This window comes from Zea mays, chromosome 7 (assembly GCF_902167145.1).
Source record: "Zea mays cultivar B73 chromosome 7, Zm-B73-REFERENCE-NAM-5.0, whole genome shotgun sequence".
Taxonomy (NCBI): Eukaryota; Viridiplantae; Streptophyta; class Magnoliopsida; order Poales; family Poaceae; genus Zea; species Zea mays.
In genome coordinates this window covers 143,212,286-143,237,180 of record NC_050102.1, presented here as the reverse complement: position 1 = coordinate 143,237,180, position 24,895 = coordinate 143,212,286, and the positions used below count along the sequence as shown (strand labels likewise).

The window sequence follows — 24,895 nt, the reverse complement described above, 5'->3', positions numbered from 1 at the left end:
GAGTCGATCAAAATATTCTCATTATTTTTCAGGTCTGCTGGAGGCACAATATTTTCTTGTAAGGTAGCATCTTGACATTTAGTTCTTGTTTATGTTGTGGTACAAGTGATTGACTTTATTGTATGGGTTAATTATTCAGTGCTGCAACCATCATTGAGAACCTGGTCAAGATTACCATTTGTAATTGGACATGCTATGCAAAATTCAGTACTTTAGGACTCATAATTTTGTTCACACATAGTACTTTCTTCTATTAATCTTTCAAAATTTTCCCCTTTCACTCCATAATGCCTGTTTTGAGCATAATATTTTTTTTCATTCATTGAAACTATTCTGCAGCTGCACTATGATCACATGGTACTCGTTGATTATCTCATATCTAGGGATGTTGGTGTGCTTTGTGCTCAGTATCTATTAAGGTTGCTACCTATCTTACATTTTTTAACTATTTTTGCTGACGTCTTCAGATGGAACAAAGTGTCTTTTGAATTGTGACCTTTGACCTCTCTTACACACTTGCACATGTGTTTACGCTTGGTTTCCCAGTCTTGGCATGCTTTTGTTGATGATTCAGTTTACTCAACAAAAATAGAAAAGCTTAACTGTAAAAGGCAGAGGATTTCTGGGGATAAAGATAGCAACAGAGCCAGTTCAATTACCACTGGTATGCTTGTTTTTCTTCTAGCGAAGCTGATTCGTTTCCAAACATTGTATGACTGAAGTTTGTGATTGTGCAATTCTTCTTTGCAGCCTACTACAGGGGAGCAATGGGCATCTTACTTGTGTATGATGTCACAAACGAGTCATCTTTCAATAGTACTGACCCTTGTGTTACTTAAATGCCTTTTCATAGTCACTTCAGATTTGATGTCTGAATTCTGATACTGTCATTGGTGCTGACTTGCAGACGTAAGAAATTGGATCAGAAACATTGAACAGCATGCTTCGGATAATGTGAACAAAATTCTGGTGGGGAATAAAGCTGATATGAATGAAAGCAAACGGGTAGGGAAATATACGCTATTCTGATCCACACAAGGATGTCATCAACATTTCTGAGAGCAGGATTTTTCGTTGCTATGTGTAATTTTCATTAGATTTTGATTGGTTTATCTTTTGCAAATATACCTCCTCTGATTGTTTTTCTATCTCATTTGTGGAGCAACATAGCAACCAATCTTGATTTGCTATTTTATCTCACTTCTCTTTGACTTAATCGGCTTAAGTGTTATAGATCTCTATATTGACAAGTTTTTTGTCTGTAAACATCATGTATCTTCTAAGTGTGTCCACGACATATCTGGTTTTTATTGATTTCCAAAGCTATTTATTTTTACCTTGTAAATGGCTGAATGTCTCATTTGGTATTCTACATTTATATGTAGCTCAGTGATTGTAGCCAATTACATTGGCAATGTACGCTATGCTGACCTCAGTTCGATGAACATTTTTACTGAGAGCTGCATTCTGCCCACAATAGCTTTACCAGTAACCTGGCCTTTTAAAATTGTTTATTTTTTAGTATTGTATGCATCTTTGGGATCTGATGGCTCAATGATTTCAACCAGTCACTCTTGATAAATACGCTATTCTGATTGCTGCTGTTGAAAAAAAATATCCATGAGAGCACCATTGTACCCTATCAACATGCTTTGTAGATACCTTTTCTCTTGCGTTCTGGAGTTATTTTTAAATTTTAGAAGTTTTTTTACTAACTCCATGTTCATTCTTTTATCTTATTATTAGCTTTTCAAGTGGTGGTGAAGATGGATATGTAAGGCTGCATCATTTTAATTCTGACTATTTTAGCATCAAAATGTAGATAAAGAACACATGAATCAGAGGTACCACTTCAGCTCTCAGCTATTTTATTAAGATTGGTTTGTTAATTTTGTTATCACTTGCTACCTGTGTACTGTTGACATGGCATATTGTTTTTCTTGCAACCCGACCTTTTGGTTTGACTTTTTACGTGGGTTTTCTGGTTATTATACACGTCAGATGTATCTATGGCATGTTCTAACAGATTGACAACGCTGAAACATCAATGATGTCTATCCTAAGAATTCCATTTCTTGCATCCAGACCGAAAGCACTGTTGCTTATGTTTTTAGGTCGTGTTTGTTTTAACCTTCTGTCGGTGTTTTGGGTCCGACCGCACACCCGGGGTTGCCCCTCAAGGTGTTTTTAGGAGTAGGACGGTGTCGACGACTGTAGCAAAATGGTTCGTGCCGATCGCACGAGGGACAGTGGACAAGGTTTACAGGTTCGGGCCGCTTAGAGATGCGTAACACCCTACGTCCTGGTGAGTATGCTTGGTGAATGTGGTTACAAGAGTACTCTCTGGATTGAGAATACAGGGAGTTGATGTGGGTGGCTGAGTGGTTGGGTCGATCGTTCTGAAGGGGTGCCCCCTAGGCCTTATATACTCGACCGTGGGGCAGTACACGTGGATAAGATAACAACAAGTAGCTAAAAGATAGTGATCCCCTTGAGATTATCTCTACGTAACCCTCGCCGACTTATCCTCGCATGGCTTCGTTGCGTGGAGGCTCCAGCGCTGGAAAGTCGGATCTCTGTTACGGTCATTCGCTCGACGCTATGGGCCGTCCGGGTTTGCACTAATCCGGCCTTATGTCGTTCTGCTTTGCTGGTTGTTCCTCCCCAGGCCCACGAAAGAATGACCTTACGAGTTATTGGGCCCTTGGGCCTTTCGTGAGGTCTTTTACTCCTTTAGTGGACCTAGGGGATATCTATCCCCCACAAGCCCCCGATCTTTGGGTTAATTTAGAGGTAATCAACCCGAAGATCCCAGGTCCAGCTTGCAGATGATTCGAAGAAAAATGACTTCCTGTTGTCTCCTTCTGCCTCGATCACTCGTTAACCGAAGCTTAGTTTCGTGGCCGTGCCTTAGAGGTCGACATTTCAAGTTGTAAGATTCTGAACTTCATTGGGCGCACCAAAGGTGCACCCAATGGGTGTAGCCCCCGAGCTTCGAGTATATTTTAGAAAATAATCTACTCGAAGGGCTTCCTCAAAGATTATCTCCATTGGTGCTCCTGCGTTTTGGTTGAGGGTTGGCCTTTTAATCTTGTCTCACGCCTTAGAAGTCGGTACTTTCTTGGCTTGGAATGGTAATCCATGGGGTGCACCGGAGGTGCACCCAATGGGTGTAGCCCCCGACCTTCAAATGGATTTTTAAGGATAATCCATTCGAAGGTCTTCCCTTTGTGTCTCTTTGCTTGCAAATTATTCCTTTTGCTTGTAGAAATCGGCACAAAGCTATTTGTATTATGCTTTGGAGGTCAGCATTATGTCATCAATATTTCGCTGCAGAGGTCAGCATATATTTTGTCTTTAGCAGCCGAGTTTGCAGTCTATCCATATTTTGCTAGGTAACGCCATTTATTTGCTTCTGCGACTGATTGGACGTTTGATGGACGTTGTCTGTCCAGTCTTCACGTCGCTTCTGTCGGCCATATCTTGTACTTTGCTGGCTATATTTGGCTTTCCTCTGATCCTTACTGATATCTCATTTTTGTCTTGGGGTATTCATTGCGTGCCCTGCACAGATGTGACCGTTTTGAAAAATATACTGAAAATTCCTGGGCGTCCCCCCCCAATGGGTGTGGGCAAGGGACGTCTTGGAACGCTGAGTGTTTTAACTGGTTGCTTCTGAGTAGTAATGTGACGGGACGGCGAGTGTAATCATATCCTTTGCGCTGTTGACTGGAGTCCCAATGGGTGTAGAGTTGCATGAAACGGCGTCAGCCGCCTGACGTATCTTCAGACGGGTGGAAGTGCTTATTGAATGCTTTGCAACTGTTCAGTGACCGCGGTTGGAGGTGAGCGGTTGCCTTCCCCCTTTATAAATAACGGCACTGCCTTTCTGGTTTTTTCACATCTCCTCGCTGTTCTTTACTACTGCTTCCTTCTCTTCCTTCTCGCCTGCTTCCATCATGGCCAAGAATAACAAACGCAAGCGCGAGCCGACTCCTCCATCGGAGGACTTCGGCGATTCGGAGTACTCGGAGGAGGAGTTCTCCTCCGAGTCCGAGGGGTCTCCGGCTCCCGTCTCTCCTCCGGCGTCGTCCGATGACTCGGACGACTCCCAGGGGTTAGCCACGGAGGTCTGGACATACATCCGGGCCGTCGAGCGCTCCGGGCTCGAGGGCTCGGATGAGTCGGAGTACTCCTCGGATGAGGAGGACTCGGACGGCGGCGGCGAGGATGAGGATGACGACGACGACGACGGCGATGACGACGACGGTGGTGACGGCGACGGCAGCGGCAGTGGCAGGGGCAGCGGCGACGGCAACAGCAGCAGGGGCAGCACCAAGGGCGGTGGCGGCGGCAGCAGGGGCAAGGCCAGTGGCTAAACGTCACTGGTCTTCTTAGATATTAGTATAGTGTAGTATAGTTAGAATAATGTAGTAGTAATGTAATGTAGTGTAGTAGTAGTAATAGGGAAGTATCAACTCATAATGAGTTGATTTGTAAGTTTACTATCTTCCCTTAATGAAAGAATGACGTTGATCTCTTCTGAATGACTCATTGAGTTTGTTTATAAGACCAATTCCTTCAAGGCAGTGAATGAAATACTTGGGAGTCATACTGACGCTTCCTGAAGTGGCTGCCGAGTAATTTTATAGACGGTGTTAGCGTTTTTAGAGGTAGCACCGAGCGACTGATCATTATGTCGGCGTTTTAGAGGCAACGCCGAGTGATTGGAGGGCGACGTCGGCATTTTAGAAGTAATGCCGAGCGACTGAACTTGAAAATGGCATTTTAGAGGCAACGCCGAGTGACTGGAGGGCGACGTCGGCATTTTAGAAGTAATGCCGAGCGACTGAACCTGAAAACAGCATTTTAGAGGCAACGCCGAGTGGCTGGAGGACGACGTCGGCATTTTAGAAGTAATGCCGAGCGACTGAACTTGAAAATAGCATTTTAGAGGCAATGCCGAGTGACTGGAGGACGACGTCGGCATTTTAGAAGTAATGCCGAGCGACTGAACCTGAAAACAGCATTTTAGAGGCAACGCCGAGTGACTGGAGGGCAACGTCGGCATTTTAGAAGTAATGCCGAGCGACTGAACTTGAAAATAGCATTTTAGAGACAACGCCGAGTGACTGGAGGGCGACGTCGGCATTTTAGAAGTAATGTCGAGCGACTGAACTTGAAAATAGCATTTTAGAGGCAACGCCGAGTGACTGGAGGACGACGTCGGCATTTTAGAAGTAATGCCGAGCGACTGAACCTTTGAAGAAGAGGACCGAGTGATGAGGTGGCGCGTCGGTTTTTTTGAAATATCCGCCGGATGACCACGTGGCATGCTGGGGTTTTGGAAATAACCGCCGGGTGATGACTGGGCACTTTTTGAAACGGTATCTGGCCCGAGAATATCCATAAGAGCTGCGCTTTTAGCCGCCTTTGCTTTCCGTGCCCTAGTTCTTGCATTCCTGCACCCGAATCCTCTCTGCTGCTCGCCTCCACTCTGCCTGCTAGTAGAATCGATATGGCGCCCAAGAGAAAAACCGCGAATTCATCTGCTGCGGTGATCCCACCAATCGACCCCAACAGCCAGCTACCTTTCGCAGGTAACCATATGTCCATAATTTCTGAAGCTGAACTCCTTCACCTTGTATCTATCGGGGTTCTTCCTCCGCGTGAACTCTGTTCCTGGCGGATTTGCCACGGGACCACTGTTCCGACAGAGGATACCCATGAATCTGTAGTTTACGCCCCTTTTCTTCTCCGCGGCCTTGGCCTTCCCATCTCTCCCTTTTTCCGAGGCCTTCTTGATTTCTACCACATAAACCTGACCCATCTGAACCCTAACTCAATTCTGCAAATCTCCATCTTCGTTCACTTGTGCGAAGCCTTCCTTGGCGTGCTGCCGCATTTTGGTTTGTGGAAATATCTGTATCATTGCCGCCCTGGGATGGCTGGAGGACAGCATCAGTTGGTTGGAGATGCCAGTTTGGAGATGCGCCGCGGGCGGAAGACTGAGTACCTTGAGATTCCTCTTAAGGATAGTATCAAGGGATGGCGTCTAGAGTGGTTCATAGTTGACAATTATGGAAATTCTCTCCCTTCCCGGTCGGGAAGACAGCCAGACGTTCGCACTCCAAGTTGGACCGAGTCTCCCACGGACGAGGAGGTAGCTGAGGCAAGTGTATTGCTAGCTGAAGTTGGACTGCTGAAAGAAAGAGGTCTAACTGCTGAAGCTGTGGTCATTGACTTTGTTTTCAAGAACATTCAGCCACTGAAAGACAGGGCCTACCCAGCTTATCTGTATCGGGGGCTAGCCGACTCAACTCGGGTTACCAACAGGAGAATCCCTTCAGCAGACTTGGTGAGCCGTCTAGAAATGATCCTTAGGGGCAAGGTGTCCAATGTTGGTGCTCCAGTGGCATACTCGGCCTGGAACCTGCCTCCTCCCAAAGCCTTCACCCTATTTGTATCAAATCCACCTGTTACTGATGGCAGTCTGGGCCTTAGAGTGCGACCCTCTGCTGAAGAAGTCAGTGTTTTGGTTGCTTCGCTTGGGGAGATTCCTGCTGACGAACGAGAGGTCCATTTCGAGGTGCCCTTGAACCCTAGTGATGCAGATATAAATGTCATGCTTGATCTGCTAGCTGAGGATTCTCCCGACGCTGCTTCTGCTGGTACGTTGGCAGTGGTGCCTCTCCCAGAAGTTGATACAATTTTGGATGTTCAGAAACCTGTCAGCACTCGCCCGAGGCGCCCTAGCCGAACCAATCAGCCTGAGCCTTCTGCTGATGAGCAGAAGAAGAAGAGAAGACGCCTCCGGCGAGTATCCAGTTTTGATGAAGACGCTGGTACCTCAGTTCCTGCCGCTGAAGAAGTGCCTGCAACTGGACCTACTGACGCTGATCCCAATGGGTGTACCCAGACTGCTACTGATCCCAATGGGGGTGCTGCTTGTGTTGTCACTGTGGAGGATGAGGAGGAAGAGGGTGAAGTTCCTTTGACTCGGAAAAACAGTCGGCAGCTCATCACCGGCGGTGAGAGTAGTGGAGTTCCTTCTCCTGCTCTGTCTGCCCTCATTGGTCTGCAAGAACTGTCTCTGGCCAATTTCGATCAAACTCTTGAGGATATGGTCCTAGAAGACTTGCTATCAGAGCCAGTGGGTGATGATGCAACAGAGGCTTGTGCTGCCGTGCCTGATGCTGGGTTGAGGTCATCCCGTGCCTCGTCGACCTTAGAGCGCGATCTCGAGGGTCGGGAGACTGACTTGGATCGTCCTGGTCCCATGGAAGTAGTTGAGGGCCCATCAACCTTAGAAGTGGTTACTGCAGAGAGCCTGGACCTCAAGAATGGTGCTAACGCATGCCTAGCCCCCGAGGATGTCGCCGGGGATGACTTAGCTCGGGTGAAGAGTATAAGCCACTGCCCAGCCCCCGAGGGTGCTGCCGGGGATGATCCGGCTCAAGTGGGCGGCGCCAACTATGACCCAGCCCCCGAGGGTGCCCGAGCAGGGTCTCCTTCCTGTACTTCCATGGACGTTCACGCAGGATCTCCTCCACACTCTGGCTGCATGGTGGTAGCCCAAACTTTGAGTCAGGAGGTCGCTTTAGAGGGCAGCGTCCCTGCCGACCTAGTGCTGGGCTCTGTTGAAGGCGCTGAGCTGATTTCTGCTGGTTCATTGCAAGCTGCTCCGGGTGGCGGTCTTACATCTGCCTATCAACTGATTTCTCCTGACTTGGGAATACCTTCGTTCTTTTCCAACCTCCAGGTATTGTGATGTGTTTTAGCTTGATTTTTACGTTGTATGAACTTCTGTCATTATACTCACTTGTTCTCCTTATCAGGCTTTGGTGGATGGGATGGCTAGCCAGCTAAGATTGCAGGGTGCTTCCGTCCCAGAAGTGGCCTCGTCTCTTGCGTGCTGGAGCCCAGTGTTACTCCAGCGCCGTGTATCCGAATTGGAGACAACCAACGCTGGTTAGTGCCCTTTTTTTCTTTCTCTTTGCCTTGGTTGTGGACTATCTTACCTTTTGACCTCGTTTTGTTTGATTACCTCTTGCTAGGAATGACTCGACAAATTGCAACTCTTGAGGAAAAACATTCCCGAGATTAGGCTGAAATGGCTCGACGGTGCGCTGACTTCGAGGAGAAGTACTTTCAGAGCCAAACTGAGTTGAATCAGGTCTCTGCTGCCTTGGATGACGCCAATGCCCTGAGTTCTTCTCTCCATGCTCGGCTCGACTCTGAAAAGGTGACTTACAGAACTGTGCCTTGCCTTGATGTGTCCCTATCACTTGTTTAGTTTCTGAAGGGGTTGATTTTTGTTTGCAGGAAGAAAAGCGTATCCTTGCTGCTTCTTGTGACAATCTTGACAGATTGTATCGTGATTCCAGTAACTCGCTAACCATCTTGGAGAGGAGTCATCGCTTCACAATGGAGGAGTTGGACAATCAGCGTTGTAGGCTGCAGGAATCTTCAGATGAGGTGACTCGCCTCAAGCAGTTGATATCAGCAAAGGATGCTACTATCAAAGAACTCCGAGCTTCCAAGAAGTCCATCGCCCAGGAGTTAGAGACCGCTCGACTGGCTGCTAAAGTTGCCGAGGAGACTGCTGTTACTCTCAAAGCCCAGCGCGACAAAGCCATGGACAAGGCTATTCGGGCGGGACGAATCTTGATGAGGAGACCCGGCGTGGTTGTTCCTGAGGACATACGGGCTGATGTGATCGCTGTCCCTGATTCCTCGAGTCGCCCTTCTTCGTCGGTCGCTCCTGAGAAAGACATTGCCAAATAGAAAACATTTTGCGTGCTTTGAGCGCGCAGTTAGTATGATCGAGTTAGAGGACCTCATTTTAGTATTCGGATGATATAACTGCTCTCTTATTGTATCAGAATTCATTAGTTCGTAATTTTGCAGTAATGAAACGACGCACGATGATTATGAGATTTGTTTGTGGGATATAGAAGTCATCCCCTTAATTGCATGGGCATGAGCATGTTGCACCGGCTTTTAGTCGCCACTGACTTTAGCCGATTGATCCGTTAGCAGGGCATAGTGGTCACCCCGAGTTAAGTAAGCGTGAGCATGTTGCACCGCCTTAAGTCGTCGCCGACTTAAGTCGATTGCTCCGTTAGCAGGGCATAGTGGTCACCCCGAGTTAAGTAAGCGTGAGCATGTTGCACCGCCTTAAGTCGTCGCCGACTTAAGTCGATTGCTCCGTTAGCAGGGCATAGTGGTCACCCCGAGTTAAGTAAGCGTGAGCATGTTGCACCGCCTTAAGTCGTCGCCGACTTAAGTCGATTGCTCCGTTAGCAGGGCATAGTGGTCACCCCGAGTTAAGTAAGCGTGAGCATGTTGCACCGCCTTAAGTCGTCGCCGACTTAAGTCGATTGCTCCGTTAGCAGGGCATAGTGGTCACCCCGAGTTAAGTAAGCGTGAGCATGTTGCACCGCCTTAAGTCGTCGCCGACTTAAGTCGATTGCTCCGTTAGCAGGGCATAGTGGTCACCCCGAGTTAAGTAAGCGTGAGCATGTTGCACCGCCTTAAGTCGTCGCCGACTTAAGTCGATTGCTCCGTTAGCAAAGCATAGTGGTCACCCCGAGTTAAGTAAGCGTGAGCATGTTGCACCGCCTTAAGTCGTCGCCGACTTAAGTCGATTGCTCCGTTAGCAGGGAATAGTGGTCACCCCGAGTTAAGTAAGAATGCAAGTCAATCGTAGATGAACTGAGTATCTTTGAAAACCTCTTTTTTATTGATGACATATTTCCACTTTACAGATTATATCGTTGTCCCAGCAGTTTTGAGATACAACTAGGGATAAAACTTTCTGAGGTGTTCTGTATTCCAGGAGTTCCCAACTTCTGTGCCATCCATCTGAGTGAGACGATACGATCCGGGCCGAGTGACTTCTGCTACCACAAAGGGTCCTTCCCATAAGGGTGATAACTTGTGTCGTCCCTCCCCCGTTAGAATTCGGCGAAGGACGAGATCTCCTACTGAGAAGAATCATTGCCGCACGGCCTTGTCGTAATAGCGTCTTAGAGTCTGCTGGTACCGTGCTGATTGGATCACTGCATTTAGCCGTTCCTCCTCGAGTACATCAATATCTTCTAGTCTGGTGGCCTCAGCTTCTGCTATACTGTCGAAGATCAACCTTGGCGCCCCAAACTTGAGATCAGCAGGTAGCACTGCCTCCGACCCATAGACCATGAAGAAAGGGGTGTTCCCATGCAGGGCTCGGCTAGGTTGGGTTCTTAGGCTCCAAACAACATAAGGCAATTCCCTTATCCACTTTCCTGCGAATTTTTCATTCTTATCGAAGACTTTTTTCCTGAGTGCCTCCAATATCATTCCGTTGGCTCGCTCGACCTGCCCGTTGGCTCTTGGATGTGCTACAGATGCATACTTGATCTGAATGCTCTTTTGCTCGCAGAAGTTGAAGAATTCTGAACTGGTGAAGTTGGATCCTAAGTCAGTGATGATGTTGTTTGGTACCCCGAATCTGAATATTATGTCTTGTATGAATTCCACGGCTTTAGCAGAGGTTAAAGAAGCAATGGGCTTGAACTCTATCCATTTAGTGAATTTGTCAATCGCCACCAATACATGAGTATACCCCCCTTGAGCTTTCTTGAAAGGTCCAATCATATCCAGTCCCCAGCATGCGAAAGGCCAGGTTACTGGTATGGTCTGTAGTTGCTGTGCGGGCATGTGCTGTTGCTTTGACAAGTATTGGCAAGCTTCACACCTCTGAACTAACTCGGCTGCATCATTCTTTGCTGTTGGCCAATAGAATCCTGACCTGAAGACCTTCCCAACTAGTGTTCTGGAGGCTGCATGTATTCCACATTGCCCAGCATGGACCTCCTCCAGAAGTTGCTTCCCAGTGGACGGGAGAATGCACTTCATGAGAACACCTGATGCACCCCTTCTGTATAATATCTCCCCAATGAGTGTGTAGTGAGCCGACTGTCTGGCAATGCGCTCTACCGAGTTCTTGTCATCTGGTTCTTCTTCATTCTTTATATACTTAATGATCGACCTTCTCCAGTCGTCAGAGTCTGACTCAGGTTGATTTATGATGTTGCACTCTTCTGTTTGATCCATTGAGATACTCGGCTGTGGAATTTCTTGCATGAAGATTCCAGGTGGGACCTGAGTTCGACTGGATCCGAGCTTGGATAGTACATCAGCTGCTGTGTTACGATCCCTTTCCACATGATGAAATTCCAGACCCTCGAACTTGTCTTCCAGCTTTCGGACGGCAGCGCAATATTTTCCCATTGAATCACTTGAGCAATCCCATTCCTTGTTTATCTGGCTGATAACTACCAGAGAATCTCCGTATACCATCAATCTCTTGACGCCCAGTGATATGGCAATGTTTAATCCATGGATCAGAGCTTCATACTCTGCTGCATTGTTGGAGGCCGGGAATAGTAACTGGAAGGCGTACTTGAGGTGTTCGCCTCCAGGTGCAGTGAAGAGAATCCCTGCTCCTGCTCCCTGCAGCTTCAGCGAGCCATCAAAATACATTCGCCATACTTCTGCAGTCTCTGGATTATCCGGTACTTGTTGTTCGGTCCATTCTGATACGAAATCAACCAGTTCTTGGGTTTTGATAGCGGTGCGAGGTCGGAACTCGATGTCGTGGGATCCCAACTCGCAAGCCCACTTGGCTATTCGGCCAATAGCTTCCTTGTTGTGAAGAATGTACCCTATTGGAAAACCAGTGACTACTATGACTTTGTGGTCGTCAAAGTAGTGACGCAGCTTGCGGGCAGTTAGAAGTACTGCGTATAATAGCTTCTGAACTTGAGGATACTTTTTCTTTGAGGGGCCCAGAACTTCACTGATGAAGTAAACAGGATGTTGTACCGGGTAGGTATGTCCTTCTTCTACTCGCTCGACTACCAACGCGGTGCTTACCACGTGAGTCGTGCAAGAGATGTACAATAGCAAATCTTCAGCCGGTTGAGTTGATGTAGCTCGCCGGGGTGGTTTCAGTACTGGTGGTGTTGTCAAATTTTTTTTCAATGCATCTAGAGCTTCTTGTGCTTCTGAAGTCCATTGAAACTTATCCACCTTCTTGAGCAGCTTGTAAAACGGCAAGCCTTTCTCCCCCAGCCTGGATATAAATCTGCTTAGAGCCGCCATACATCCAGTGAGTCGCTGAACCTTCTTTTGTGATCGAGGAGCTTCCATTTTCATGATAGCTTCAATCTTATCCGGATTAGCCTCAATTCCCCGGTGGCTGACGATAAACCCGAGCAACTTTCCTGCTGGTACCCCGAAAACACATTTTTCGGGATTGAGCTTCCATCTATATCGTCTCAGGCTGTTGAAAACCAGCTGCAAGTCTTCGATGAAGTTTTCCGAATTCTCTGTTTTGATTACCACATCATCTACGTAGGCCTCCACACGCTTGCCCCAGTGATCGGCTAAGCATGTTTGAATAGCTCTCTGATAAGTCGCTCCAGCGTTTTTGAGGCCGAACGGCATGGAGGTATAACAGAAAGCACCAAACGGAGTGATGAACGATGTTTTTTCCTCATCTTCTTTTGCCAAACTAATCTGATGATACCCGGAATAGCAATCTAAGAAAGACAACACAGAACATCCAGCGGTGGAGTCTACCACCTGATCTATCCTCGGGAGCCCGAAAGGATCCTTCGGACAGTGTTTGTTGAGATCAGTATAATCAACGCACATGCGCCAGTCCACTTTATTCTTTTTGAGTACAAGAACAGGGTTGGCTAACCACTCGGGATGTAACACTTCTCTAATGAATCCAGCCGCGACCAAGCGAGATAACTCGGCGCGGATGGCTTCTCTCTTGTCGGGCGTGAAACGACGTAATTTTTGCCGAATCGGCCTTGCCTGGGGATAAACCTTCAGTTTGTGCTCGGCCAGTTCTCTTGGGACTCCCGGCATATCCGCAGGTTGCCATGCGAATACATCTCGGTTATCTTGCAGAAACCGGACGAGCGCGCTTTCCTATTTGTCATCCAAGCTGGAGCTGATGATGGCCGTCTTGCGCTCATCAGCGAACCCCAGGTTGATTCGCTTGGTTTCCTCAGTCGGCCGCATAGAGGTTGCGGCCTGAGCTTCGTTAGCCAGTACCGCGAGGTCTTCCCCAGGCTTAGAGTTCGCCAGCGTAGAAGGAACCGTCGACGGCTTGGAAGTGAGGGCTGCTTGGATGGCCACCCGGAAGCATTCTGCGGCGCCTTGGAAGTCGGCGCGCACAGTTATGATCCCTTGCGGTCCTGGCATCTTCAGTATCATGTACGTATAATGCGGGATGGCCATGAACTTGGCCAATCCCGGCCTTCCGATGATGGCGTTGTACCCGCAGTTGAAATTCGCCACTTCTAACCTCAGGAACTCGGTTCTGTAGTTCTCCGGAGTTCCAAAGGTGACCGGCATGTAAATGTGGCCCAGCGGGTATTCCCCTTCAGTCGGCACGATGCCGGAGAAAGGGGTGTCTGACTTGTGAAGCTCTTTGAGGTGAGCTCCCAAGCCTTGGAGTGTCCGGGGGAAGGTGACGTTGATGTTGCTCCCCCCGTCCACTAGCACCTTCTTCACCTGGCTCTCTCGGATCACCGGATCGACGAGGAGCGGGTATTTGCCGGGGTGGTCGAAGTTGAGCCATTGATCTTCCCGAGTGAAGGTGATCGGATGTTCTGACCACCGGTATGGGGCGGGAGGACCGGTGGTCGCCACCAGTATCTGGCGGTCGTTGAGCTTTTGTTGTCTCTTGCTCTCCTGCGACCCATGTCCGCTGAAAATGATGTTGACCTCCCTGTCGATGCGTGGGAAAGCTCCTCCTCCTCCCTCCTCCTGCCGATGAGGTCGTTGTGGTTCATCTGGTCCTCCCCTCGGCGGAGGAGGAGGAAGAGGTTGGAAAGGTCGGCCGTGTCCAACGGAATGCTTGAAGTCCCGGCAGTTGCGAAGAGTATGGCGCATGTCCTTGTGGTACGGGCACTGGGCGTCGAGGATGACGTCCAGTGTGTGTTCGCCCCCGCGAGGTCCACCTCGGGCGCGGGAGGCAGGTGGTCCGGCGGCGTGAACTTCTTCGCGAGGCCTCTTCTCCCAGCGTTTGTCGGGTGGCTGGTTCGCGTCGCGTCGTGGTGCTGCCTGTGCGGTCTTTGCTCCTCCGATGAGGTCCTGGGCTCGCTCGTCGGCGGTGATGTAGAGGTCGGCTTCCCGGAACAGCTCCTCGGAGGTAGTCGGTGCCTTCTGTAGTATGGCTCGGACGAAAGCCGAGTCGTTGGATCCTCTGTAGAAGTCCTCGATCACGGCCGCCTCCGTGACCTCGGGGATACGATTTCTCATGGTTTGAAACCTTTTGAGGTACGACCGGAGAGTCTCGTCCCCCCGGCGCTTGATGGATTTGAGGTCCCATGGTTGCGCCGGTTTGTCGGAGAGGGACTGGAAGTTGGCGGTGAAGTGTCGACTGAAGTCTCCCCAATCGTCGATGCAGTGTCGGGGTAAGTGTCGTAGCCACTGCAGCGCATCTTGCCCAAGGACGATGGGCAAATACGCGGTCATAACGTCCTCGGATGCCCCGGCAGCTCGAGCAGCGGTGGTGTAGACGGCCAGCCAACCCCCTGGATCCTGCTTAGGTTCATATTTGTCAACGTTGGATACCTTGAAGTTGGGAGGCCACTGAATGGCCCTAAGGCGCGGAGTAAGGGCGGACACTCCACACGTGTCCTCCTGTCGTCGGGGACGATGTCTGTCCCGGGGAGGGGAGTTGTGATTGTAGTTCCTCGACCGTCCCCGGGTGGTACCGCCAGTTGAAGCTGTTGCCGACTCGGTCCTGGTGGCCTGGCTCTGAGTCGGGATGCCATGATCCCTGTCATACTCCTCCCGACGGCGGATCTCATTCTCATGCCGCCGTTCGCGCGAAGCATTGATGGAGCTTCGCGCATCCCGGTGGCTATTGATGGCGTGTCGCAGATCGTTCGGCGGAAGAGCAAGCGGTAGAAGATGGTTGGCTGCTTGGGTGAACAAGCGTCGGTAGCCCTCAGCGTCGGGAGTCCGAGGAAGTCCATCTGCTATCCGAGCTAGTACCCCTCCGACTTCGCTTGGCGTGTTCATAGCTCGGGCGAAGTCGGGATTCAGGTTGCGTCCGAAGAGTGGATTCTCCCGGCGTTGCCTTGCATCTTGCTCGGCTTGTTCCTGAGCTCGCCGGCGATCACGTCGTCGAGAGTTCCTTCGTTCTCTGAAGACGTGTTCTTCCGGAGTTTCTCCTATCTCTGAGACCTCGTCTCGCGAGACAGGCTGCTCCGGATCTCGCTCTCCGGCTGCGTGATGTCGTCGAACGTTCCTGCGCCGGTTCCTCCGTCGGCGGGATTCTCGTTGAGGTGGTTCTTCTCCGGGTGCGGTTGGTTCGTCGTCGGAGACGGCAGGCGACTCCACTCTCCTGTAATACTCAAGTTATATACCAAGTGTAATAAAGAGAATTCCTCATTTTGTGTGTTTCATTTGCATCATAAAAAGAGCACCTATGTAATTGAGAGTGACTAGATAAAACAATTATGCTAAAATAAAGAAAAAGTGCATTTGTTGGAGTTTTATGTGTTGTGCATTAAATAAAACCATAATGATAAAAAAAATGATAAGGTAATAATTATTGGAAGCTTGATTAAGCCACATTGAAAACTAGGGTTTAAAGGAAGAAGAGAAATGTTATGAAAATAAAGAAAATAATGTAAATATATTCCAAAAATTTGTATTTCATATTCCAGAATATGATTTGACAACAAATGTGCACAAGGGTTGAAAACTAAATTCAAATTCAAATTCAAAAGAAAGAAAGCAGAAAAACATAAAAAAGAAAAAGGTAAAAAGCCTACCTGGGCCGCCAGAAGGAAATTCGGCCCACCTAAGGAATCCTCACCGCGCGGCCCATCTCCATTCACAGGGCGTGCCGACAGGTGGGCCACGCCTGTCAGTCACACGCCGCACCCGTTCCCCCTCTTTCCACTGGCGTGTGGATCCCGCGTGACAGCCGCCTCCTCCACACGCGCGCGTGGCTGACTTCTCACTCTCGCTGCGGGGTGGGACCCACTCGACAGACCCTCCCTCGCGCCCGCGCGCTCGATCTCCTCCCCTCCACTGGCGCGTGGGCCAGGCGCGTCAGCCCTCGCTTGTCAACAGATTTCGCGCGCTCCGCGTCGAGCTCGCCGGAGATCTCGGGCGGGCGGCGTCGTGCGTTGACGAGTCCCACGGATACAAATAGCCAACCCATCCGTGGCACCCTGTGTCCACCTCACCCAGCCGCCGGAGCCGTAGAACCAGAGAGAGAGAATAGGGGAGGTTGCGCGGTGCCGCCGTCGGTGATCTCCGCCAGTGCAGGGTTTCCGTCCTCGGTTCTTGACCGAGGGGGTGCCGCTATCATCAGTAAGGCCGGGTGTGGCCGAGGGTTGAATTCGTGTGCCTGCGTCACGTGGGAATTCCTCGCCGTTGCTGGGAGATTTCCGCCGACCGCGCTACAACGTGGGCGGAGCTGCTACCGTTGCAAATCTGAGGTAAGACCACCTCCCTGCCCTTTGCCCAACTCTCCTCTACGTAGGATGCCCGTCGGATTAGGTCTTGGGGCACGGTATTGCGGTGGCCGCGCTCGGCGGCGAAGCACCGCCGCGGCACGCCGGGGGCCGGGTCCTACACTCGACCTCAGCCAAAATTAGTGGTAGCATTGGGTTCTGGGAGTCGTCAATTATACGTGGGATGAGTGAATCGGGTTATGGCGTTCGTTCTGGCCGGATTCGGGATCGCCGGCGGGCGGACCGCCGTGATTGGGCACGCGCCACCGTGCGGCTCTGCTGGGTAGGGGAAGATGATCCCTCTGTCATTCATCCTTGATTGAACGGTACAGATTAGATTATGGAAAACGTTTGAGTTGAATCGATTGGTGGCCGTCCGTTGTGTGATCGACGGATCCGAATAGATCGCGAGCGCATTAAATCCTAGCCATGGATCGCTAATCCAACGGTCGGCTAGGTGTACCGGTTCACGGTGGCGTGGATATAATCCGAGCCATCCACGTTTGATCGAACGGCCCAGATTGCACCGTACCCCTTCGCGGGTCATTTTGTTAAAGAGTCCTCGGGTTTCCGGGAAATAAACCCGCCGTCCTATCTTCACTGTTTTCTGTGTCTGGGCCGACTTACACCGAGACCCCTGCGCTTTTTGGTATTCGAGGCCCAGTCCTGGGAATATTAAAAACAGAGAATTTATATTAGAAATTCATTTTTAATACAAAAACAAATCTAGAAACTTGTAAAATTCATAGAAATTCCATTTTTGGTCCAAATTGAACCATTCCAATTTCTAAAATTTTGTAATAATATTCTCTATCATTTAGTATCACTGTTTTGGCATGAACTCAGTAAGAAAATTAATTTCTCATTTAATCCTATTTCAATCACATTAAACATTAGGAAATTCATAACTTGAATTATATAACTCCAAATTCAGTGATTCCAGTTCCTATGATTTCATTTTAATGTGTAGATTTTTACTGTATATCTTATTCATCTGTTTGGTGTGATGTTGATTTTGGCTATACTATGTATGTATTGTGTTGATGCGAGTAGACGAGCAAGCTACTGTGGAAACTGAGGTTCAGCAAGTAGAAGTAGCTGAGCAGGAGCTCATTACAGGCAAGTTGTGCCCTTGATCACTTACTTTCCCAGCCATGTTCTTATTAATTTTAATGATCTGCATAGGTTAATTTTGATGGGATCCTTTATGTACCCCAGTTTTGATTACTCTATACCTTGTTCACCCCTGGAATATTTTTGGATAGTACTTGCTATTGCTTTATGTGGATTGGGTATGGAGATTCATTATTCATGATTATTCTGTTATGATCTTGTTATTATTATTGTTCATGTTAAGATCATTAAATTAATGGGAACATGGAGCGACCACCCGGGAAAACAGTGCTACCACAAGGGTTTAATGGGACGCCCTTGGCTGATTAACTAGGAAAGCTAGTGGAAGACTACCTTACCCGAAAGGGGCAAGGGCAGTAGGGGAGAGGTCAGTGCGGGGAGGTCCCTGGTTGATTTTGCTGCGATGGCTATCAGCCAGGAACCCTTTACTGGATCTTCCCATAAACTGTAGCGGGTTTTCGGAAGCTAGTGGAACTTTGTAAAGGCCTCGTAGTGGATCCCTAGCCATTCACCTCGGTAGTGTCTAAGGGCCTTGCAAACCCAGGCGACATGGGATACACGACTTGTGGGTAAAGATGCGCAACCTCTGCAGAGTGTAAAACTAGTATACTAGCCGTGCTCACGGTCAAGAGCGGCTCGGACCCTCACATGATTAATTATGGAACTTAAATTAAATTTGACATTTGCATCGCATTTGGGATTATTTTACTACTACTTTTCTTTATTATTATTAAGGTTTGGTATTTACTTACACTTAGTAATTGCTAATAAAATTTTGACCAACTTATAAAAGCAATGCTCAGCCTTAGCCTCTATTTCATTGATCAGCCTTACACTTCATGAACTCCCACCTTTGGTGAGTTCATGCCACATTATTCCCCACGACTTGTTGAGCTATGATCGTATGTGAGCTCACTCTTGCTGTCTCACACCCCCCCCCCACAGGAGAAGAACAGGTTGTTGAAGAGGAGCTGCCTAACACCGAGGAGTTCGATCTGATCTAGGTGGCGTTTCTCAGTCGACATTGGCGCCATCGATCCTTAGTTCGTTTTATATTTATTTTATTTTGTAATAAGACTTCCGCTATGTAATAAATACTCTGATGTTTTATGACATTTATCTCTATACACTCTGTTATTATATATGTTGTCTTCTTGGCGCATGTATGAGATGCACCCGGCTTTGTTCTTTAAAACCGGGTGTTACAGAAGTGGTATCAGAGGAAATGTTGACTGTAGGACGAAACCTAGATAGAAATGGGCAAACCCTTACCTACTTATCTTATTCAGATTCATTCTATACTTACCTTACTCTGATTCTCTCTATACTTATCTTGATCTTGTCTCAACTTCTATTGTTCTACTCTTATGATTCTTACCTTTTCTACTCTGATCATTCTTACCTTTTCTACTCTGAGACAAGATGGAATTCACACCTTGGAATCCCTACCCCTATGACATTTTTAAGAGATAGAAGGCCTAAGACCAAACCAAAACTATTTTCTTTATTAAAAAAAATGTTGGTTGATTGTTCTGATGATAAATGCTTGATTTGCTTCTTTGATTGATTGCAACATTATAGTTGGGCATCTTAGCATGTACCATCATAAGGTATTAGCTTTAGTGGATAAACACTAATCTACTTAGCTAATAAATCAACCGCAGTAACATTTCTTGTAATTACTCGCCTTGTCTGCAATTCTTCTTTTCTTACCCTATATTTCTAACCCAGATGGGCTACCCCTATAGTGTTAGAAGAGAGCACTATAGACGTGATCCTTGGTATGTCATGGTTAAGAAAGAAAAAGGCAGTTTATACACTGTGCTAAAGGAACCATAGAACTCACCAGTTCCAAAGGAGAAAGGTTTCAAGTTAATATTGCAGTAACCTCCTCATCCATGCGTGCAATGTTCTTTATGCCTGAGGAGTTTGTTGGTGACAACATCCGGGTGGTTAGAGATTTTCCGGATGTCTTTCCAGAGGAGTTACCAGGGATGCCACCTGATAGAGAAGTTGAGTTTGTTATTGATCTCTTACCTGGAACCGCCCCTATTTCTAAACGGCCATATAGAATGTCCGTAGAGGAGTTGAAGGAACTGAAGAAGCAGTTAACGGAGTTACAAGAGGCTGGTTACATTCGTCCAAGTTCCTCACCTTGGGGAGCACCGGTGTTATTTGTGCAGAAGAAGGATGGGTCGCAACGGATGTGTGTGGATTATAGATCACTTAATGATGTTACAGTGAAGAACAAGTATCTGTTGCCCCGTATTGAGGATTTATTTGATCGGATGAGAGATGCTAGGATATTCTCGAAGATCGATCTCCGATCGAGATACCATCAAATGAAGATTAGGCCATCAGATATTCCTAAGACGGCTTTTCTCGACTCGATATGGATTATATGAGTTCATCGTTATGTCGTTTGGATTAACTAACGCACCAGCTTATTTTATGGATTTGATGAACAAGATGTTTATGGAATATTTGGACAGATTCGTCGTGGTATTCATCGACGATATTCTTATCTATTCTAAGAATGAGAGTGACCATGAAGAACATCTAAGGTTGGTGCTACAGAAGCTACGAGATAATCAGCTCTACGCTAAGTTCAGCAAGTGCGAGTTTTGGATTGGCGAAGTACCATTTCTTGGTCATATTATTTCTAATGGAGGAATAGCAGTGGATCCTGCTAAAGTGAATGAGATTATGGAATGGAGAGTGCCCACTACAGTTACCGAGATTCGGAGTTTCTTGGGACTCGCAGGATATTATCGGAGATTTATTGAAGGATTTTCTAAGATTACTAAGCCCATGACATCGCTTTTGGAGAAAGGAAGAGAATCCAAGTGGGATGAGAAGTGTCAAGAAAGCTTTGATCAGTTGAAGGAGAGACTGATGTCACCTCCAGTATTGATTATGCCAGATCTGCAGAAGGGATTTGACATCTACTGTGATGCATGTGGCCAAGGACTTGGATGTGTGCTTATGCAAGATGGACATGTGATTGCCTATGCATCTCGTCAGTTGAGGAGGCATGAATTGAACTACCCCACTCATGATTTGGAATTGGCTGCAGTTGTGCATGCACTTAAGATTTGGAGACACTACATTATGGGAACTAAGTGCCAAGTATACACGGATCATAAGAGTTTGAAGTGTATATTCACTCAAAAGGATCTTAACCTCGGGCAACGCCATTGGTTGGAGCTTATTAAGGATTAAGATTTAGAAATTCACTATCACCCGGGCAAGGCAAATTTGGTTACAGATGCCTTGAGTCGAAAGGAGCATGTTCATTCAGTTGTTGTTGCCAGCTACCCGATGAGATTGTTGAGGATTTCATGAGACTTAACCTGGGGATAGTTGCTCACACTGAAGGAGTTACTATTGATGTGGAACCTACTTTGGAGCAAGAAATCCGCAAAGGACAAATTAGTGATGCTAAAAGATAAGCGATTAAGAATCTTATTACTAAAGGTAGAGGCCCAGAGTTCACAGAGGATGAGCAAGGCACGATATGGTTCAAGAATCGGATCTGTGTTCCCGATATTGATAGTCTTCGGGAAACCATATTGAAGGAAGCACATGACTCAGTTTATTCTATCCACCCTGGGAGCACCAAGATGTATCAGGATCTAAAGCAAAAGTATTGGTGGTACGGTTTAAAGAGAGATGTGGCTGCACATGTGGCTATGTGCGATGTTTGCCAAAGAGTTAAAGCTGAACACCAGAGGCCAGCCGGACTATTGCACCCACTGAAGATACCTGAGTGGAAGTGGGAAGAGATTGGCATGGACTTCATTGTTGGATTACCCCGCACGTCTGCTGGATATGATTCTATATGGGTGATTGTGGACAGGCTAACCAAGGTAGCCCACTTTATTCCAGTGAAGACCACGTATTCAGGTGCCAAGTTGGCAGAGTTGTACATGGCACGGATTGTATGCTTACATGGTGTGCCAAAAAAAGATTGTGTCAGATCGAGGATCACAGTTTACTTCTCGATATTGGAAGCAGTTGCACGAGTCATTGGATACGAGATTGAATTTTAGTTCGGCTTACCATCCACAGACTGATGGGCAGACTGAGAGGACTAACCAAGTACTGGAAGATATGTTAAGAGCTTGTGCTCTTAAACATGGTAGAAGTTGGGATAAGAGTCTACCGTATGCGGAGTTCTCATACAATAATAGCTATCAGGCCAGCTTGAAGATGTCACCGTTTGAGGCTTTGTATGGCAGAGAGTGCAGGACTCCCTTGTATTGGAATCAAACTGGTGAAAGGCAGTTGTTTGGACCTGAAATTATACAAGAAGCAGAGGAACAAGTTCAGCAAATAAGAGAAAATTTGAGAATTGCACAATCCAGGCAAAAGAGCTATGCTGATAATAGGAGGAGATTACTGGAGTTTAAGGAGGGGGATCATGTCTACTTGAAGGTGTCACCACTTCGTGGTATGAGGAGATTTAAAGTTAAAGGAAAGTTGTCCCCTCGCTTCATTGGACCTTTCTTGATCTTAAAGCGAGTGGGTGAAGTTGCATATCAACTGGAGTTACCGGATCATCTATCAGATGTACATGATGTGTTTCATGTGTCTCAGCTAAAGAAGTGCCTCAGGGTACCTGAGGAGCAGCTACCACTGGAGGACCTTAGTGTTCAAGAGGATCTAACTTATGCGGAGTACCCCATCAAGATTTTGGATACTCTGACTCGAGTTACGAGGAATAAGGTTATAAAGATGTGCAAAGTTCAATGGAGCCACCATGGTGAAGATGAAGCAACTTGGGAAAGAGAAGAAGGACTTCGTATAGATTTTCCCCACCTTTTCTCTAGTTCTTCTTAAATCTCGAGGACGAGATTATTTTTAAGGGGGGTAGGATTTGTAATACTCAAGTTATATACCAAGTGTAATAAAGAGAATTCCTCATTTTGTGTGTTTCATTTGCATCATAAAAAGAGCACCTATGTAATTGAGAGTGACTAGATAAAACAATTATGCTAAAATAAAGAAAAAGTGCATTTGTTGGAGTTTTATGTGTTGTGCATTAAATAAAACCATAATGATAAAAAAAATGATAAGGTAATAATTATTGGAAGCTTGATTAAGCCACATTGAAAACTAGGGTTTAAAGGAAGAAGAGAAATGTTATGAAAATAAAGAAAATAATGTAAATATATTCCAAAAATTTGTATTTCATATTCCAGAATATGATTTGACAACAAATGTGCACAAGGGTTGAAAACTAAATTCAAATTCAAATTCAAAAGAAAGAAAGCAGAAAAACATAAAAAAGAAAAAGGTAAAAAGCCTACCTGGGCCGCCAGAAGGAAATTCGGCCCACCTAAGGAATCCTCACCGCGCGGCCCATCTCCATTCACAGGGCGTGCCGACAGGTGGGCCACGCCTGTCAGTCACACGCCGCACCCGTTCCCCCTCTTTCCACTGGCGTGTGGATCCCGCGTGACAGCCGCCTCCTCCACACGCGCGCGTGGCTGACTTCTCACTCTCGCTGCGGGGTGGGACCCACTCGACAGACCCTCCCTCGCGCCCGCGCGCTCGATCTCCTCCCCTCCACTGGCGCGTGGGCCAGGCGCGTCAGCCCTCGCTTGTCAACAGATTTCGCGCGCTCCGCGTCGAGCTCGCCGGAGATCTCGGGCGGGCGGCGTCGTGCGTTGACGAGTCCCACGGATACAAATAGCCAACCCATCCGTGGCACCCTGTGTCCACCTCACCCAGCCGCCGGAGCCGTAGAACCAGAGAGAGAGAATAGGGGAGGTTGCGCGGTGCCGCCGTCGGTGATCTCCGCCAGTGCAGGGTTTCCGTCCTCGGTTCTTGACCGAGGGGGTGCCGCTATCATCAGTAAGGCCGGGTGTGGCCGAGGGTTGAATTCGTGTGCCTGCGTCACGTGGGAATTCCTCGCCGTTGCTGGGAGATTTCCGCCGACCGCGCTACAACGTGGGCGGAGCTGCTACCGTTGCAAATCTGAGGTAAGACCACCTCCCTGCCCTTTGCCCAACTCTCCTCTACGTAGGATGCCCGTCGGATTAGGTCTTGGGGCACGGTATTGCGGTGGCCGCGCTCGGCGGCGAAGCACCGCCGCGGCACGCCGGGGGCCGGGTCCTACACTCGACCTCAGCCAAAATTAGTGGTAGCATTGGGTTCTGGGAGTCGTCAATTATACGTGGGATGAGTGAATCGGGTTATGGCGTTCGTTCTGGCCGGATTCGGGATCGCCGGCGGGCGGACCGCCGTGATTGGGCACGCGCCACCGTGCGGCTCTGCTGGGTAGGGGAAGATGATCCCTCTGTCATTCATCCTTGATTGAACGGTACAGATTAGATTATGGAAAACGTTTGAGTTGAATCGATTGGTGGTCGTCCGTTGTGTGATCGACGGATCCGAATAGATCGCGAGCGCATTAAATCCTAGCCATGGATCGCTAATCCAACGGTCGGCTAGGTGTACCGGTTCACGGTGGCGTGGATATAATCCGAGCCATCCACGTTTGATCGAACGGCCCAGATTGCACCGTACCCCTTCGCGGGTCATTTTGTTAAAGAGTCCTCGGGTTTCCGGGAAATAAACCCGCCGTCCTATCTTCACTGTTTTCTGTGTCTGGGCCGACTTACACCGAGACCCCTGCGCTTTTTGGTATTCGAGGCCCAGTCCTGGGAATATTAAAAACAGAGAATTTATATTAGAAATTCATTTTTAATACAAAAACAAATCTAGAAACTTGTAAAATTCATAGAAATTCCATTTTTGGTCCAAATTGAACCATTCCAATTTCTAAAATTTTGTAATAATATTCTCTATCATTTAGTATCACTGTTTTGGCATGAACTCAGTAAGAAAATTAATTTCTCATTTAATCCTATTTCAATCACATTAAACATTAGGAAATTCATAACTTGAATTATATAACTCCAAATTCAGTGATTCCAGTTCCTATGATTTCATTTTAATGTGTAGATTTTTACTGTATATCTTATTCATCTGTTTGGTGTGATGTTGATTTTGGCTATACTATGTATGTATTGTGTTGATGCGAGTAGACGAGCAAGCTACTGTGGAAACTGAGGTTCAGCAAGTAGAAGTAGCTGAGCAGGAGCTCATTACAGGCAAGTTGTGCCCTTGATCACTTACTTTCCCAGCCATGTTCTTATTAATTTTAATGATCTGCATAGGTTAATTTTGATGGGATCCTTTATGTACCC

General features: G+C 47.6%; 2 non-coding genes across 2 annotated transcripts; both read left to right on the top strand.

Moving 5' to 3' along the window:
- The first annotated feature begins 1,383 nt into the window (after positions 1-1,383).
- LOC111589817 (small nucleolar RNA U54) lies at positions 1,384-1,462 on the top strand. The gene has a single exon (XR_004851654.1). It is a non-coding gene; the product is annotated as a small nucleolar RNA U54 (small nucleolar RNA).
- An 86-nt stretch (positions 1,463-1,548) lies between these two features.
- Positions 1,549-1,629, top strand: LOC111589820 (small nucleolar RNA U54). Its single transcript, XR_004851656.1, has one exon. It is a non-coding gene; the product is annotated as a small nucleolar RNA U54 (small nucleolar RNA).
- The last annotated feature ends 23,266 nt before the right edge of the window (positions 1,630-24,895 follow it).